Source organism: Anguilla rostrata, chromosome 5 (genome assembly GCF_018555375.3).
Source record: "Anguilla rostrata isolate EN2019 chromosome 5, ASM1855537v3, whole genome shotgun sequence".
Classification (NCBI taxonomy): Eukaryota; Metazoa; Chordata; class Actinopteri; order Anguilliformes; family Anguillidae; genus Anguilla; species Anguilla rostrata.
Window position 1 is genome coordinate 19,717,232 of NC_057937.1, and position 19,201 is coordinate 19,736,432.

The 19,201-nt window shown below is 41.4% G+C and overlaps 1 protein-coding gene across 1 annotated transcript in view; it reads right to left on the reverse strand.

Annotated features, from left to right (window-relative positions):
- The window catches only part of LOC135256053 (multiple epidermal growth factor-like domains protein 11), a 128,939-nt gene extending 110,431 nt beyond the window's left edge, over positions 1–18,508 (reverse strand). The window contains exon 1 of the mRNA XM_064337926.1: positions 18,258–18,508. The gene's annotated coding sequence lies outside the window, so the exon portion shown is untranslated. The remainder of the gene's footprint in view (positions 1–18,257) is intronic.
- Between the last annotated feature and the right edge of the window lie 693 nt (positions 18,509–19,201).

The following is a 19,201-nucleotide window of genomic DNA, read 5'->3' on the forward strand; positions in this document are numbered from 1 at the left end:
TTTTAAAGGTTCTCAAAAGGTCCTTTTTTTTTTTTTGGAAAATTTTCAAAAAGAACCAGCCAACAATAACCCAACACTTTGCCCATTTTCTCAAGGGCAGATATTTCGCACACCAACCACATTTTTATGGCATCAGTTTGTGACTGGCAATTCTTCGCAAATTCTCTCTCATTAAATACATCCTATCGGCTTCTGCGGTCTGGAGCCAATTTACACCTGGAAACCAGGTGTGTACACAAATGAATCACACGTGTGCTGAAACACACCAAACGCAGCAGAAACTGAGGCTCTCCAGGTTGGGAGTTGACACCCCTGGATTTTGTGTGGCAAAATAAGTGCGATATAATTGGCTTCATACTAAAAGGTACATAGTGGGTTTAAGCTGCCAGTGATACACTCTGACTGGCACCAGCTTTGTTCTGCAGAACTGCATGCGCTGTAAGGTGCAGAGTAATTGTTAGCTCATAGAGGAGTCCATGCACTTCAGCTGCTGCACTTCTCAAATGTGGTGACATGCGCCATGGTTTTAAATCAAGTGCCAGACCTGACTTTGTTCAGGAGCCCTGCTCCAATTGGCAACGCCACTGCCAAAGGAAGGAAGGTATCCAGTGATGGAAGAGGCAGGTTTCATGAACCCCATATTGAGTGGGGCTGCAATTAGCTGTCAATCACTGACTTGTTAGAACCAATCAGCTCTCCACACAGCAAAACACAATGATTGGCCTAAATCACTGAAATCAGATGGTAGCCCTGAGAGTTTCAGGAAACCTAACTCTCCCAGCACTAGTTTACATTCTGCCCAGTTGCACATCTTCAACACTGCAGTCATGGGACAAGCTAAACAAAATTTTATTCCAAATTTTGAGTAAAAATTTTGAAATACAAAAAAAAAAAAGACATGCATACACAGGCACACACAACACACCTTTAGCAGATTAAAGCTAAATTGAAAAATCTTCCCTCCATGTAAATAGCTCATTGGCCTCTACTGATCACTGTACAGACACTGCCATATTAGTCATTACACCTCCTCTCCACCACTCCGGTCCTCACAACACTACAACAACAGCTAATCTAAACAAGCGACACTAATCTCAATACCTCCTCAATCAAAGTAGGCGCTCTTACTCCCCCGCCTTCATTTACAACAAAATAATCCTTTATAGGAATTAAGAATAATCAATTAGAATTGACCCATTTTCCTCTGTTACCATAGACACTGCACCCTGCACGGATGGCAAACCATTCACTCTCGAATTAAATAAAACAAACGCACAGTTATAACATGTTTATTTTTAAAATCCCGGTGGGGCAAATAAATAAAAAATAAATAATAGAATGAAATCAGAGAAAATGCAGATAATTCACTTATGAGACAATAGTGCCGATCCCGCTGGCGTGACACAGAGTCGTGCCATGACAAATGCAGCGCTTTGTTCCACTTGTTCGCGGGGCTTGCCGATTTGCACATGCAGCAGATATATTTAAAACGGCAGCACATAACGGAAGGCAGACAGGGCATATTTTTCATGTCGGCTGGCACGCGCGAAGGTGAGAGGTAGATTTATGCCCCGGCCTCGCCGCGGTAAAGGTCTGCCCCAGTTTCCGGCCGGCGAGATGAAGGTGGCAGCGCTCTCTGCTTCAAAACCCCAACGCCATCGCACCTGTGCCAGGTGGAGAGGGGCCGCATACCGCTGGAGTACAGCTGCCCTGTCCTCTCTGCTCTCCTGCCCTGACCTGGAGGCTCCATACCGCTGGAGTACAGCTGTCCTGTCCTCTCTGCTCTCCTGCCCTGACCTGGAGGCTCCATACCGCTGGAGTACTGCTGCCCGGTCCTCTCTACTCTCCTTCCCTGACCTGGAGGCTCCATACCGCTGGAGTACAGCTGCCCTGTCCTCTGCTCTCCTGCCCTGACCTGGAGGCTCCATACCGCTGGAGTACTGCTGCCCGGTCCTCTCTGCTCTCCTACCCTGACCTGGAGGCTCCATACCGCTGGAGTACAGCTGCCCTGTCCTCTCTCCTCTCCTGCCCTGCTCTGGAGGCTGCAGGCTAACTCGACTGTCAAATGGAGGCTCAGACTCAAGCCATGGAAACTCAAGGGATTTTTCCCAGAAATGCATCCTTGAGTGGGGTATGCTGTATTATTCAAGAGGACAACTACCAGAGACACACACAAAGGCATGCATGCGCATACACGTGCACACACACACATACACACAAAACACAAACACATGCATATGCACACACAGTCACATGCATGCACGTGCACACACAGTCACACGCATGCATGCAGGTGTACACATGCAAACACACACATGTACACGCACACACACATACACACAAACAGACACACACATGCACACTCGCATGCACGTGAACACACACACACGCACAAACACACACAAGCGTGCACAAACACACACACACACACAGTAAAACGGATGCCGCTCCACACACACTGAGCACCTGTAAATAGCAGGTGAAATTTAAAACCTCAAACTGCATTTAATTTACGATCCTGACTGCCGCACATCGATTGCGGGGGCTACTGGCCCGCTGCTGAATAAGCGGGCGGAGCCCTGACAGAGCAGCTCTCTGATAACGCACCCATCCATCAATCAGAGTGGCAGGCCGGGGGCGGGGCACAGGTAAACCCCCCCCCCCAAACAGGGATCACTTTCTAGCCACAGCTGTATCAGTGCCGCTGAGGACCGCACAACCAGGAAAATAATACCAACCCTTTCAAAAAGACTAAACCATGCCCTGAAGCAGGAAATAGGGACACTGCTATACAGCGCTGGGTGTTTCTTTCCAGCTGGAAGGTTGTCCCGCAGAGGGCAGAAAGTAAACAGGCCCAAGCCGGAGCCAGGATGGTGCCAGGGAGGCAATTTTGGATTAGGCGGGGCTGCAGTGATCTCTGACAGGGCTTAGCCACTCGGAGGCCAAGAGAAGTGCTCTTGCGTCCCTCTGTCTCCCCCCCGCGCCATCCCCATCTCGCAGTGAAGGATGAGGCCCGGCTCAAAGGCTGCCCTCAGGCAGTGCAGCCATTACGGTCGCATCCAGTTCATTTCTCAACAGTCAAAGCCCCAGGGTTAGTCTGCAATCTTAACCGCCGCGTCGGGTCTCTCTCCAAAAGTTAAAGACTTCACTCTTTTCAAACACATCCGCGTCAGTTAACGGACAGATATTTACGGAGGCAATTCGCTGGAAAGGGCCTCGGTCGGGGGATGTGTCTGAGCGCACCACGTGGGTATCATACCTCAGGCTCCTGGCTGAGGACAAATCTAGCTCCTTGACTGCAACACCGTGAACCTTAATTTCATTCAGATAACTCCTCAAGTTTAGCACACGTCATTAGGTTCAGCTATACAGAGGCAACCTGGCAAGATTTTTTTTCTTTTCTTTTCTTTTTTGAAATCACAACATTACAGTGTTTGGCAAGGACAAGCACATTTGATTTGATCCGTTTGAAAAGTTGTTGTTTTAGCGTGCTGCTACTAGCAATCAGGCACTGTTTCCATGCTATCAATATCCAGCGTGCCATTCCCTGACCTTCTGGAGTTTATTTGGGTAAATTATGGTTGCATTGCCTTCAAATGTTGCCAATAAAGGATGGGGGGGCTTGGAAGCCTTCAGTGAAGGGGGCTCTAAAAAAGATGCGCACACACTGTAACAGCCCCAGATTTAATTAGGTAAGGTATGGATGGTTAGTCTGAGTGATGGCCACTCTCTGCCTGGTGTATACGCTCTGATTTACAGCAGCCCTATCACCGTGTGTACACAGTGTGTGTTAGCGGTTAGCAGCGAGCGCTTGATTTAGACTCATGGGTCTTTCGCGGATCAGCGCACAAAGTAGCAGATATGCAATAAAAAAACTGAGCCGTAAATCACGCAGGACCTAGCCCTGAGCCTGGCGGAGGGGACTGAGAATCCGCAGTGCATCATGGGAGAAAATAAAACCCGCGGCCGATGCAGAACACCATGCAGAAAACTCTCACAGCCAAGTGGTGCACAGCGTGTCTGCACCAGTAGCACTGAACTGGGTGGCAGTTACCAATAGGTCTCAAGGATGTCTACTTAGAAAATTGACTGCTTATTATTTTTCTTTTCATATTTGGAGTCACACTGTTTTGTAGGTCAACCCCGCTATAATTAGGCTACGTGACATTCACTTAGACGACATAATGGGCAAGACTTAAATCTTTATTTTTCTAAAACCGTTCGCAATGTTGCAGATATTTACAGAGCAATGCAGCTGAAGTAGCCTCGTATTGCTCAAGGTGCAGCCGCAGTTTCCCCCACGGAAAATGAATCCACAATGCTTAAACATCACACCGCGTTGCTGCCCATGCATAATCATGCAGATCAGTATTTCAGAGATCTCAGTAGCTATGACAAACTCCTGCTCTCCCGGTGGGATTTCTCCCCTGTAGAGGGGAATGACGGGCGGGCGAGCGCAAGAAAACCGGCGCTCCGCGGTTTACATTATGCTCCTTTCGGAGATAACTGGCAGACTTGAGCGGGCGTGTCAGCAGTATTTGTAAAAAGTCACATAACTCCTGAGAGAGACTCGCCTGTCATTAAGACAGACGGGAAAAGAATTGACGAATCCATTAACGGGCAGGGGGAAGCGGCGATGGCTGGGAACGCGGGGTTTGTCAGGCTCGTCTCACCGGGTGCTCGCCGACGCGCTCCCTCGGGGAGAGACGGGTGACTGTGAGCTCGGCAGAAACTGCGATTCCGTTCAATTGGGAAAACGTGGATCGCTGCGCAATTTCCTGCTGCTTTTTGTCCTCTGTTTTCGTCAGATGCGGACCCGACCAAAAACTAATCCACAGGCCTCCATTAACCTACTGCGCTTTGATTAGTGTATAATTAATTCAAGTAGGCTAAAATAGACTACGGGATTGAGGAGGAAGCGACTCTTAAGACCCTGGGCACTGGAATGAGAATTTTCTCCCAGTCTTCCATTAAAGGCAGCAGAAAAATATTCGCTAACTGTCCCATTAAAAATAACTAAGTAGGCTTATTGCTTAAAATTAAGAGTGGCCTATTATAATATTTGGATGGAAGAGGGATAATCTAATGGAAATGCATTCAGGCTTTACAAATTTTCCACCAAATTAACTCCTGACCCAAGCAGATACACGCAGACCACACAGCTATGCATGTGACACAAACCTTAAGACTCAGCATCACCATAACATCTGCCCGCTCATCTCTCTTAAGTCACAACATTTTCTTTTTTCATGGAACACCTGTTCCTTTCATCCACAGACAACTAAAAAACAACAATGACATGATTGCAAACTGGCATAATTAATGTTACTGATGATACTGATGATACTGAATATAATATATATAGCCTTGTGCTGTTCTCCTATTGCAGGCCTGGGAGATGTACAAACCGCTGACCTCTTTCGTATTTATTGATTGGGGGGGGAGAGACAGAGAAAGAGAACATCTGTGGCTGTCTCTTTGAAAGTAGAGCCATCCTGGAGGGGCGAGGGCCTTCAGAAGAGACAGACTCAGACTCACAACATGAAGAGAAAAAGAGCTGCAGTCGACCCACAAGGGAACAGACAGAAAGAGAGAGGATGGAGAAAGGGGGGGAGTGGGAGACAAGAAGAGAGATAGTGAGAGAGAGAGGAGGCAGAGAAACTGAGAGAGGGAAGGAGTGAGGAGGGAGAGTTTGTGAATTTAACAAGCCTATATGTAGTCATTTAACCCAGCCAGTGCCACTGATAAACATAAGTAGACAGAAACACCCAATTTGAAGTTATAGGACAAACCAAGGTCCTCTAAAACTTGAGGCCATTCATCAACTGGTAATATTTGAACCACTTTGTAAACCTGTCATTAAAGACATTTACATTTGCCAGGTCATGTTGTAGAGACAGAAACTCTGAGGGTTTTCAAGACCAGGCTTTATGCAGTGCTAGATAACATCTAGTTTGTAGGTAAATGATGAGCACTAGGTTAATGGTAAGAAAATGGCAAGCATCGTTGGGCTGAATGGTGTGTTCTCGTTATGTTATGTTATGTTATGTTATAGTGTTAATCATGTCTGGACAATGATGTTACTGGTGTACACTTTTTCACATTTATAAATAGGAAAATATTACAATTTCCTTTTGATATATGTCAGCTCTAAATAGAAGAACTAGAGGTCTGACATGGCACATCAATTTTATAATTGATGTTCACTTTAAGATTGGCAGCCCACTACACAGGCACAGCACAGACTGGTTATAATGTAAATCACCATGCTGCTTTTAAAAGACCAATAGCAATCCTCCTGTAGTAGACAGCTTAAGAAATGTGTTGCTTTCAGCATGGGGGAAAAAAGTACATTCTTAACTGAATGAAATACAATGTAAAACGTATCTTTTTAATTTTGTAAGTATAATATCACTGTTAAAATATGATTTAGATTTTACAGATTACCCCCTAAGTGTGGGTTTATTTGCATTCATTCTCTTATTTTTATGGTGAAATTTTCAATCAATCTGGTCACACAATATACTGTTTGCAAGTGATAAAAATCACGTTTCTCTCTTGGTGTCTATAAACTATTTTACGATGCCAATATTATAGCGAAAATGGTTCCTTATTTGTTAACATTTGGGGAGACAAAACAAGCTTGGGGAGTCTTCACTGTCTATGCGTTTTGGAAATCCACTGAAAACATGAATCATGGTAAAGTTGGCATCCTTATCACTGCAAGGGTCCAGCAAACAAAATCCATAGTAGTTTTTAGTCCAAAAAAAACTTGGAGAAACATCATAACAACATAGAATATTGACTTAGCAATTCTCCGGAGGAATTACCATTGCTGTCTGGTTTGCCACTGCAGACACGCCAAAAGCACTGTGTACATAGGAATGCTATAATCTCTGGTTTATAAAGACTCTCTGGAACAAGATGAGCCCACCAACAAGGTTCACTGACTAGTACTGTCCAAACAGTCCCTCAGTACAGACAATGGCTCCCGCCGTGCACAAGCTACGACTCGACATGGACAGTATAACTTCCGCCCATTACACAGCCAGCCAATGGCAAACTATTAAAGTGATGACTGATGACAGCCAATGAAATAGTGTTTTTAACGGTTTATAGCTTATTATAGGCTTACATAAAAGGACACATAGTTTCTCACGCATAAACAAACTATAACTTGTTCACCAGCAAAAAAAAAAGTTCTTGCCAAAAAACTTTGTTGTTTTACAACAAATAATTTATTTTGCAATGCCTAAGTCGAAACAGAATACTTGGCATTTTAGGCCTTGGAAGAAGTCACTCATCTAAGTGAATATTTCTGAGGACAGTGAAAACAGCTTTGACTCCACAGCAGAGGGCATGTTCAATGAAGGACTTGATCCCATTTTATATCGGAGAGCATCTAAACACATTCTCAAAATATTTTTTATTATTATTCAGTATGCTTATAAATAAGGAGTAGGTCTGATTTTGAATAATAAACGTGGCGTGTAAAATAATGGAATGTGTTTGACATATCGATAGGGATGGGATATCTGATGAAAACGTCAATCATTGGACCTCAGTCAATGGATTAATAAACTATATAGCTAATGGAATTATTTTATACAATCTTCCAGACCTGTTGCTGCCAGAGGTGGCAAGGGGAGAGCTAGGAGAAGACATGGAGAGGGAGGAAGAGAGGGAGAGGGAGGGGGAAGGTGAAAGGCAAGGGGGAAAGCAAGATAATTTCAGCACACTTCTTCCACGAGCATATAGTATACAATATATAGTATTTTACACCTCTAAAGACCCATAATATGAATCAGTTACCAAGTGTCCTTTTGGAGTCTCCAAATGGCCTTTTTGGAAACCCGCCAAAACAGCTTAGACAAAACGATACAGAATGCTCACTTTCGATGGTATTACCATCAAATCTGAACCAGAATGTGTCCTGTATTGTGGCTGTGGCTTCATTCATTTTAAGCCCACCAAGCACAGCCACAAGCATCTGTATCCACTCAAAAAGAAATTTAGGATTATGCCTGTGGTCAAAAGGGTTTATTTTGGGTATGTCGCTTTCAGGCTTTTGATTTTAAAAAAGGGGGTGCTACTGATGGGGTCCTGCTGCTCAGCATGTATGGTCTTGTGTTTCATAAATTGCCATCTTTGCTACTCACAACAGAACTTGCATAAATTCACATTTCAGTATAATTTTTTATGCTCACATTTCTCAAACACCACACCCAAAGTTTTCAAAAATGTCTTCCATTAACAAGAATAAACATCATTTGTAAAAACCCCAGTAAAAAAATAAAATAAAAAAATAAAAAAATAATAATAATAATAATAATAATAATAATAATAATAATAAATAAAACCCCCCACAAATGTGCAGTACCCTCCACTGCAGATTGCCAGCTCTTGTACTTTATGGTGGTTTATAGATTACCTCATCACCAAGCCCCAGTTTACCTCTCCAGCATGTTTGAGTACCAAAACTTGAGACCCTGAGCCCCTCAACTGCCTCCCAAGGACAACCTCTCCAGTACCTTCTATGCTCAGACACAGTTCCATAGGCCAGACGGAAAAGTATGTGTGGTCTAGTTGGTAAAGCCTATTTGAATTTGAAATAATATATATTTCAGAGAGAGAGAGAGAAGGAGAGCTACAGGTAAATATATTTGCAAGTGCAGCAGAGGGAAACTGCTGTTTTCTTGGTGGAGTTTCTTGGTGTCGAGGGAATATTCCCCAACTGGTCTTTTCAGCCTGACCATCTTATCTTATGTTTTCCCTTTTTTATACCATCACCCAATTTAATTGGCACAATAAGTTCCTCCTTCTTCACCTAAGCTACTGTATGATGTCAGAAAATGGCTGATAGGTGCTACATATTGGTAGATGAAGAGAGTTTTCCCCTTTTGCTGTACAGTACTGTGAGGTTATTACATAGATCAGTATGTATTGCTTTAAACAGGTAATTTATTATTATTATTATTATTATTATTATTATTACCTCAGATAAGCAGAATGAGAATGGAGGAACATGGGGGAATTAAATTAAATCAGGAGGCCAATAAAACAGTAGAGGTAGTGAGAAGGAGGCAGAGAGAGAGTAAAACGTCATAAAGGTCACCAGCTGAGGAGAACAATGAGATGAGAACACTCCAGCTCTGGGGGAAAATAAACGTAAATAAGAACGCAGCTTACCCCCCAGAAAACACAAACCTGATCTTGACTGAGCAGCTCAGTCACGCCGCTCTTTCACATATTCCTTGTTTTGATTTCCTAACATGTTTCCTATGGCTCCAGGGTATTTGTGTAATGGAAAATGTGTGTCGGGGTTTTGCTAATAAAACATCTATCAGTCAACTCACTAAAAACAGGCCTAATTTGCAAAACGGGGGTCAGTGCCAGTCACTTCATCTCGGAACTCACAGGCAAGAAAATAACAATGCCCTCCACGGTCACTTTTCAGGTCTGACTCTTAAAGTACTTTTCCCTTCCTCAAGCTCAGAAATAAAATATGTGTGTACAAATGTATATTTATATATAGTTATGCTGATGGGACCTGGAAACAATGAAGCTTTGTGTGGTTTTCAAGGCGCATGGCAGATATTGTATCCTGGATTGTCATATATTTACCTGGATTCAATCATTATTTATTATTCATTTTCATTCAAATTTAATAGAAGTGTTGTTAATGTTCCTCATAGTTTGGCAAATGATTGAGTCCAGGTCAATATGCAGACTCCTCACATCCACATGTTAAATAACATCGTAGGACAAATTTAGCAACAGACCTCATAAACTCCAAATCTAAAAACTGTGTACAGTTTAGTTTACTCAAAGTGTCCTTTGAAAAGAGCAACTTAATCTGTTGAAGTATTCACTAGCCTTTAACTTTTAATCAAAAGTCTTTTTTTCCCAATATTTAGGAGACTACTCAATTAATATGTTAAGATTGGCATTGACCTTTTGAAGTGTGGTTTTACTATTATGCCAGGCAATTTCTATTAGTCAGTGATGGAACAGCAGTCAAGGAACAGGTCTGTGTACGAGAGATTGCAGGACTACATCCTATTTGGTACAACTGAATACGGTGAATAAATATCATGAAAGCAGGTGCTTTCAGAAATACTCAGCTGTATAAAGGAATTATGTAGGTAAAAATATAACAAATATAAACAAATGTCTGGGTTGTCCATTTTGTGAAAGCTGTAAAAGGGCTGTATTCTCTCTACATAATGCATCATAATCTTCGATTATTTTTGTAGCAGTTTTGTTTGATGTTGTTTCATTCCCCGCTGTTGAGCTGTGAGCTCATTTGTTTATGTGCACGCATGTGCATGTTTTCGTGTATACGTGTGTGTGCCCATGTTCAGGGCCGGCCTGTGGCATAAACGCTCTATGCGGTTGTTTAGGGCCACACGACCATGGGGGGGGGGGAGGGGGCACGAGATCCAACGCATCCGACAGAATTGTTTAGGGCCGCCAAAATCCTAGGGCCGGCCCTGCCCATGTTCATTTCACTGTGCGTGTTTTCGCATGTGACATTCACATTCACACGCAGGCATGCATATGTATGTGTTTGTGCGGGTGTGTGCGCATGTGAGAGAGGAAGATCATGCATGCAGCCAGTGCCTTCATTAAGAATTTCGCTTTCCAACCAGCAGCTGGCTCTAGTGTCTTAACAGCCGGTGGCTCCCTTTCCCTAGTGAGGTTTTCCACTGCGAAACAGAAAGGGAAGTTCCTCTAGAGGCAGGGGCTGTTAGAGTCCGTCCAGTGGGCAGTTAGGATGCATTACTCTGTGAGGAGAATTCCCCAGCAGTAATTGGGTCGCCGGCAGGTACTCTTTTAAGGGCAGCGGTGGCATAACAGGGCCGTATTTCATGCCTCTGTGACCAAACACAAAAACACCAGCTCTTCCTCTTCAATGGGGGTGGGTGTCCCCAACCATCGCCAGGCACTAAAAGCCCCTCCCTGACTTGTCTGCCCAGTTATGTTAGCACTGCTTGCCAGGACAAAAAATAAAAACATGCACATAAGTATATATAATATGTTTAATGTACTGTACTGTATGTACGTGTGATTGCATGTGTGCTTTATGTCTGAGTGTGTGTGTGTGTGTGTGTGTGTGTATATATATATATATAAAGTATGTATATACACATGCACATACGCTTGCATGTGTGTGTAATGTACTGCATGCATGTGCACACGCAAGGGGCTGCAGTGTAGCATGCTGGTTAGGGAACTGAGCTTGTAACTCCGAGGTTCATAAGGTTGATTCCCAGGTGGGGCCCTGCTGTTATACCCTTGAGCACGGCACTTAACCTGAATTGCTTCAGTAAATATCCAGCTGTTTAAATGGATTGTATGTAAAGAACGCAGGCTGCGTTTCTCTGGATAAGGGCCTCGGCCAAACGCCTAAAATGTAAATGCGATGTGCGTGCGCACGTGCGTGTGCATGCGAGTGCGCGAATGCGTGCTTTATGGGTTCGCCCTGTCCTTCCATTCCAGTGCCGGAATGCATCACTTAAGAGTCTTTTATGCTCCTTCTTTTGTGCTTCTGTAAATAAAGTGTATAGGCTTGGGGCTTGGGGCTCTTGGCCTTAATGGACTCTTTTACCATTTTATATCATTGTGTTCTTTTTTTTTTTTTACTTCCTTTAACATTGGTTACCTTTACTTCCATCAAAAGCATATTTGCAAAACCAGCCCAGATAATATTTTTTTACCAATTGTAGTGTGATTTTCTCTTTCTGTTATTGTCAGTAATGATGTCAGTGTTGTTATTATTTTATAAATGTGTTAACCTGTTAATCTTAAGGTTCTGGTTATTAAATATAACCACTGTGAATTCATTATTTGTACATTAAATATTCAATATAATCACTCAATCGAAACTCTGACAGAAGAGCTTTTTTATTCTTGTTAAAAACACTGAATTCAGACAAAAACTGTTTTTTCATTCTTCAAAAAATATAACTACATCCTGCATTATTGCAAAAATTCTTATTTTTTTGTCATATCCTAAACATGGTTTCCGGGATCCTCAGACATTAACAAAATTAGTACAGAAATATATAGAACTAGTCTAGAAATGTTCATTCTAGATACTGTAAGACTTGAAATGCATAGTTATACTTTTCCAACCTAACCGGAACATTCCAGGCATATTACATTCTGTCCTCCAGAGATTCATATATCTGTCCTCTTCAACAAGCTGTCATTGATTAAACAAAAAATGATCAAATGTATCGATCCAAATGAATGTAAGCATTTCCAGCTGCAAAGGTTTACTAGACTGGAAACATCAGACATTCACACAGTGGCTTAACCTACAAACAAAAAGTGCTGTTACGATTAGGCTTGAGGGAGATATTGAGCAAAGACAATGCACAACAACGCACATTTCTACTCTATTTATTCTTATAGAACAGAGTTGCAGGAGTCCAAACAGATAGGGCTAGGCCTACATTTCCATATTTTGATTTTTTTTTAACTTGCGTGGGAGGGGAAGATTCAATTACATTGCGGTTTGGCCTAAATAAATCAATACTTTTTATATAAGTTTGAAAACAATTGAAATATTACATAGATCTTTGTCAAAATGTTGATTCAGCTACCCCAAGTCGATATAATTCCTTGTGGAAAATTTTAGCTAGGTTTAGCTCATTAAATTTGGCCTTAAAACGGTCCAAGATTGTCCCTATAACTCAATAAATAATTTAAAGTGCTACTTTATATTTCATTGAACAAATTTTGAGCTTGGCAAACTGAGATTGAGGGGGAAAAATGTATGTAGTAGTTTCTTAACATTCTCTTCTGGAGGTAGACTGACTCAGCCATCTCAGTAGTGTTTATGAAATGGAAGCATAACTCGACTAAAGCAATCTTCAACCTTCAGTGCAGAGAGAGTTCATTATGCCACTTATTTGATTAAATGATGAAATGATAATTAAAATATTAAAACATTTCTATAAAATCTCAATCAATGGGACATGTCTCACTGTGAGTGTTTGCGGGATTAACTGCAACTAAATCCAGCAAAGGTGGCACAAAAACAGCCATGGATGACAGGGAGTGGATCCTCATCCGTGGTTACAAAGCATGTGATTTATGATGCTTCAAAACATCTCCACTATAGACTGAACATGAAAAATTCACGTTCCGCTGTTCTAATCACCGCTGGTAAATTTTAAAGACATCCACACCCTGCCATCACACACGCACACACACACACACACATGTACCAGCACAACGGGGTAGGTTAATATTTCATCTAAGAAGAAAAGCAAGAGCTTCAAATCTCATTAAAAAGTGAACGGGATAGAATTATACACGAGAGGGTATAGCTTAAGCAATCCATCCATAATTCACGTGAGTTCTGTGACAGTGTGCCCTTACAGTAGCTAAATGATAAATCTGATGCAGTGCATGCTGTAATCAATGGGAATTAAATCTCACGTCTCAACTGTTATCTAATTCATATTTCTAAATAAAGGTAATATAGACGTTAAAGAGCGAAATCTTCAGGAATCTACATAAATTATTTAGACCACACCATTACCATATAGCAGGTACCCGTTTGACAGAGAGCACTCACTTGACACACAGCGAACACTAAAAAACGTAACAGCCCCAGCAGCGTGTTCAGCATATTCAAACATGCAAACATATTTTGTATGGTAGCGTTGATTTAAGGGACTGTCTTGAGGGAATATGCCATTATATTATTTTGAAAACTAAAATGAGAGCTGAATAATGTAGCTCTTTTAAAAGAGAAAGCCGTTTAATCAGCTTAAAAGCCTCGGTTCTCATATTGCAAACAAAGGCTGCATTACTCTATTGCCCGAGCGCGGTTATGGCAACTGCCTCCGTGACAGATTGCTATAATGCAGCTAACGACTCTCCACGAATACACAGGAAATGGGCCCGTTCCTTTGGTCCCGCAAAGAGTACAGTGCGTAAAACCTCACCAGTCATCCATCTCGTTATAGAGAAAACAACTAAACATGACAAAGTGTCTCAGCTAGAATGACAGCTGTTCGAAAACAAAACGAGTGCCAAAACATTAAAGATTTTATTTAAACAACAACTGGCAAAAACATTTTACGGAATGTCAGTATAATGTAAACTGCCAAATATGATCTAAAATATAAATACGGCAAAGCATTACAATATATGCTTGACTCATTAAATACACACTATCTATTAAAACACGAATTATTGTCACAGGCATTAGAAACTAATGCTAGTTAATGCATGTAGTACCTACTGTATAATCTTAAGTGCAAGCCATTTTTACCACACATTAGGCTGTACCGTGCATATAATTACATCATGTGAAAGTGCTAATATGTTCTAAAACACTATATGAAAAAATATGGATTTTATGCTCTGAAGTTAGGTTAAACCTGTGTTGCTTCTGTGAGATATGTCACTGTCGAACGTAAAACCAGAGTAAACACCTCTGTACGGGACATCTCTGCTGTACATCATTTCCGTGGTTTCTCAGATGTACCAACATGCACAAACAAACCAATTTACCCACTGAGATTAATAGGTTATCAACCTATCCATAGCGGGCCTGCTGTTTGTAGACCAGCTACAGTTGGAGTGTTGCTGGAACAGAGCAGTGCACTATGTGGTACCTGCAGTAGGTGTTCATTCTGGCGTGGCAGGACAGGTAAGCTTACATGGTCACACCTTTCAGTGTTTCAATTATACTGCGGGTGGGCTCCTCCCACCTGTCACGAACATAGACAACAGGCCAAGCACACAACTCTGATCTTAATGAAGCCCCCACAGACTAATGTAAAAACCCTTACAAACAAGCAATTAGCAAAGCAGATTGATTCACCCAGGGGGTAAGGAACTCCTCAGAGAATTCTCCGGAGGGGCTCGATTACCTCATTCCACCTTCTGTCTTCACTGTGGATTCAAGGGGATTGTGCGCAGAGTTTAAATAGATGTGTACCAATTGCCAGAGAGCCAATGGGACAGTCCAGCCTTCTTTGTTTGGGACAGGGCCACCGGTTGGGAGAGGCATGGCTCCCACCATTTTGTTTAACTGTGAAACGCCACGCACCTCTCTGTGTCCCCTACATGTGGAGCAGTACACACACACACAATCACCAGTACGCTGTCTGCCCGAGACACCAAGGTGGATTGACAGGTATTAGGAAAAAGGGGGGAAAAAAATCTGTCTTTAAATGAAGACTCAAAAGTGACCCCTTTAACTTCTCACCTAAGGCTTGTCCCCTATAATCCATATCTGTACCCTAACTGAGTCATGATATTCTTAAAACGCTGCCTGAAAACTACTGTAAGTCTCCAGGCATATTGTGAAGTATTGTGTTACAGTTTGTTTGTAATTGCCATTATACTTAACAAGGATTGATTGATTTTTTTATTGATTGATTAATTGGTTGATTGATTGATTGAGTTTAAAGGATATGGGACCAACAGTAAATCTAGGAGGGATAATAATGCATAAACCCACCCCTGACATGACAGATCTCCGAACACCCACCATGCAAACTAATGAGCAGGTGTCTCAACATCTCTGCCACTGGTCCTTGTCAATTCAAATCAGCTGGTTTTATTAGCATGATAAGAATACACTTGTTGCCAAAGCATATGCGGAAATTATGCACCAAAAACATAATGAATGGTAATAAAAACTATATTTATTCCAAGAAGAAAGTAAACCATGAGTAAAAGGGAAATCGCAAATAGATCAATTGATTGTCACTTATCAACAAGCAAGTGAATAATCGCCCTTTTTTGAAGCTTAAATGAATGGTATATACATATAACTTTCCATGCTTAAACAACATCTACATAAAAATAGATTTGGTTCGTATGTTGTATTTCTGTCACCCTAACAGTGTATGATTCACACTAAGCCCCTCCGCATCTCAGTTTTTCGCCCTCAATCACATTTAGTCATTTCTAAACAGTGCAGTAAATATATTTCTTTAATTTTATGTAATTTCACAGTGCTTTTCATTATAATTAAATCCCACTTAATAAAAGTAACAAAAAATATTTCTAAAGATCTTTTATGGATCACGATAGGCCCCGGATTCTTCCAATCTAATTTTTGCTGTTATGTTTGGCTTTTAATCGCTAGCAAAAATATGACATGTCTAATTTATGAAAATAGACTTTGCCGACTCGCGGTAATCTATGCCCTTGCATATTTCACCTAACAAAAATGTTGGTTGCTTGCACTATGTCTCCACCTAGTGGTTCAATAGTCCGTGCAGCTCGCGTTCACCAATACGAAACCTTGGCAGACAAAATCACTTCTAATACGGGCGGACGATCAATAGTGATTCTGTTCCTTCCCACTCCATCGGCTGAGTCTTGAAGGGCAGCCATTGACCTTATCAGAGATAACGGTGAACCTCCTGTCCAATTCAATCAACGTCAACAAACTACTATCGTTTTCAGATCAACGGGATGCTGTTGGCCTTGAATAGTCAGTCAAGTTTGCAAATTTTGCTTTGCAAGAAAGAGCCAGCTGCATTCCCATGGTGAATAGCCAACATCGGTCAAGCAAACTGCTACTGCAAGTGGACAGAGATATTAGATACTTGTATGGAGAAGTTACTCTACTTTAGTCCTACCTAATTTCTGCTCTACTTTGGCATGGCTTCGTTTGAAACCTTAGTCATGTGGCCACTTGCGAACTCGCTAGTCTTGATTAAACGTTGTTCCGGACTTGAGTAGCCTAATGACTTCACTTGGGAAATATGTTCCTGTACGTTAGGAAACTTACAATTAAAACTGTGTAAGGTCTGACGTGTATCAATTAATGCGCAGCAGGAAGCACTTGATTGATCTCCAGAGAAAATCAAAATATTCCTCTCGGATAAGAGAATCAGCACACTTCCATAATACAGTCAATGTTTAATGTCAATCTATGTAGACAGGTAGGAAAAGAAGTTTGCAGTATTCCCGATCTTCACCATAATGATGAAGATTGCAGTTAATGTTACAAGTCACCGGTTTTGCTTTCATTGTTTCAGAATGGATGTGCACACCACTCACTGCCATCAGTTGTGCACAATCAGAGCATATTGTGACTACACAATAAATATTAAGTGTTAAATCAACTATTTAAGTGTACATATTGTCTCTGTTAGAACGTGTTAGTACATTTTTAAATTAGCACTGTACATTTTACAGTGTAGGCACTGCCAGTGACATAACACAATTTTAAAATAAACAATGCCGTATTCATTGACAAAACGATTTGATATGCACGGACCTTTCTACGGTTAATGAAGGACATTAGATCTATGCAGGGGAACCACTTCTAATTAATTAACAACTTACATAATCAATTCAGGACAGAGAGGACAAATGCGCTCATTTATTAGGCTTAAACATCTGTGCTCTCGCCTTTATTTTCCACCAAATTAAGACAGAGGTGACCGTGAAATGAAAGATAGCCAAAATTTAGGAATATTTACTCGTAATTTAAATTTACTGCTTATTGACACCTGCCTATAAATAAGCTAGCCTACCAACTAATGCGTGAGTTAAACGTGACATGATCATTGCTAATTAATTCCGTCAGCAGTTACTTTTTATCCGTCATAGTTTGTTAATATGAATAATGTAACATAGGCTATTATGTAAGTTAGCTTGTCTATTCCACTGGTTCCCAATATCACGTCGATTAACTTCGCATGAACCCGATCAGTGTAGATGTCCATCAATAAACTCGTTTTATTAAACAGAATTATTTTCTTGTGGATACGAGTTTAGATTTTGGGCTCGCTTGATTTAGAACATTAAGCAGAATAATGCTTGAAGACAAAATAAAACATTAAACATTGGTAAGCGTTTGATGAAAAGCAATAGCCTATGCTATACGCCAATGTAGAACATATAGAATTATTGACTTTTCCAGTGACTTGAAAGACACTACTAGAATGACAACTTCGCGCAATCAGTAAATCGCATACGAGCACAAAACAGAAGCCTTCGTCGCATTCAGCAGCCACAGTAGCTCTAAACCAATCTCTCGTTTGCATGTGTCCTAAACGTTCGGGGCTCGTGATGCATTGTATACAGCGGATAAGACCGGCAGATCTGTCAGCAAGCGCATTCAGCGATCACCGTTGGGCGCGCTTGTTAACAAAGCTGCCAAACTTATTCAGGACAGGAAAACGGCCAGGTTTCGAAGGATCAAGTCAAGTCAAACAGATCATTTCACACCAGAATATCGTAGACATGTATTAAAATTGACGTACCTTTTCTATGGATGTTGTTTACGGTAGCCTATGTTCCTGGCTAATGAAATTTCAATGTAGATTTTAAGGGAAGCGTCCACTGACCGAATGGCGTTTCACCGGTCCTAGCATTTACTGTATGTGCAACTTATTATTGCGATATTTTAAAACCTTGTTTGAAAACGAGAAATGTTTTCTTTTTCGGCTGAAATGTGCACTGCCCCACAGCGCGCGAGCGTTAAGTTACATCCTCATCTCACTCCCTCTGCATCTTCTCTGCTGCCTGACAGGTGCGCGGCCCATTTTAAACGTGCTTGACGTCATAGGCGTCCGTGCTTATGCTGTCACATTAAACGGGACGGTATACACAGCCTGTACAGCCAACACTGCCTATCTGTGCATCTGTTTTGGGAAAATATGAAGGTAGTCTACCTTGAAACTTCTGACGTAAAGAGCAACACAAAAATGGCAAATATTAAGGTATGGTATAAAATAGCTGTCATAAAATAAAATCAACTATAGGCTACATGAAGTAGACATCGCATTGATTTGGGTAAATGTTTATCTTCCTCGAATATTTCATAATGTAATGTCATATTGGTGGGGCTATTATGCAAATGTACATCCTTCTTGTAAATACGACCTCTGCCAAATTAACAGTAGCAGTATCACATGGTGTAGCCTATGGCTAAGTCAATGTATTCATTTGAAACAGTACAAATAAAAAATAGAGTAAAATATTTACATTAGCCTACCTAAAAGGGGAACAAGATCACGAGTTTTCAACAAATATAGGCTATTCTGTGTTTTCATCAGATATGGTGATATTGCAGTTTTCAAGTTCAGAATCAAAAATAATAATAGCTCCAATAGATTAACCTAGATATATCCTACTGGACAAATCCTTGAACAGATCATCCTGCTTCACTTTGTTACAACTTTGCCTCAATGAGAACCTGATCGAT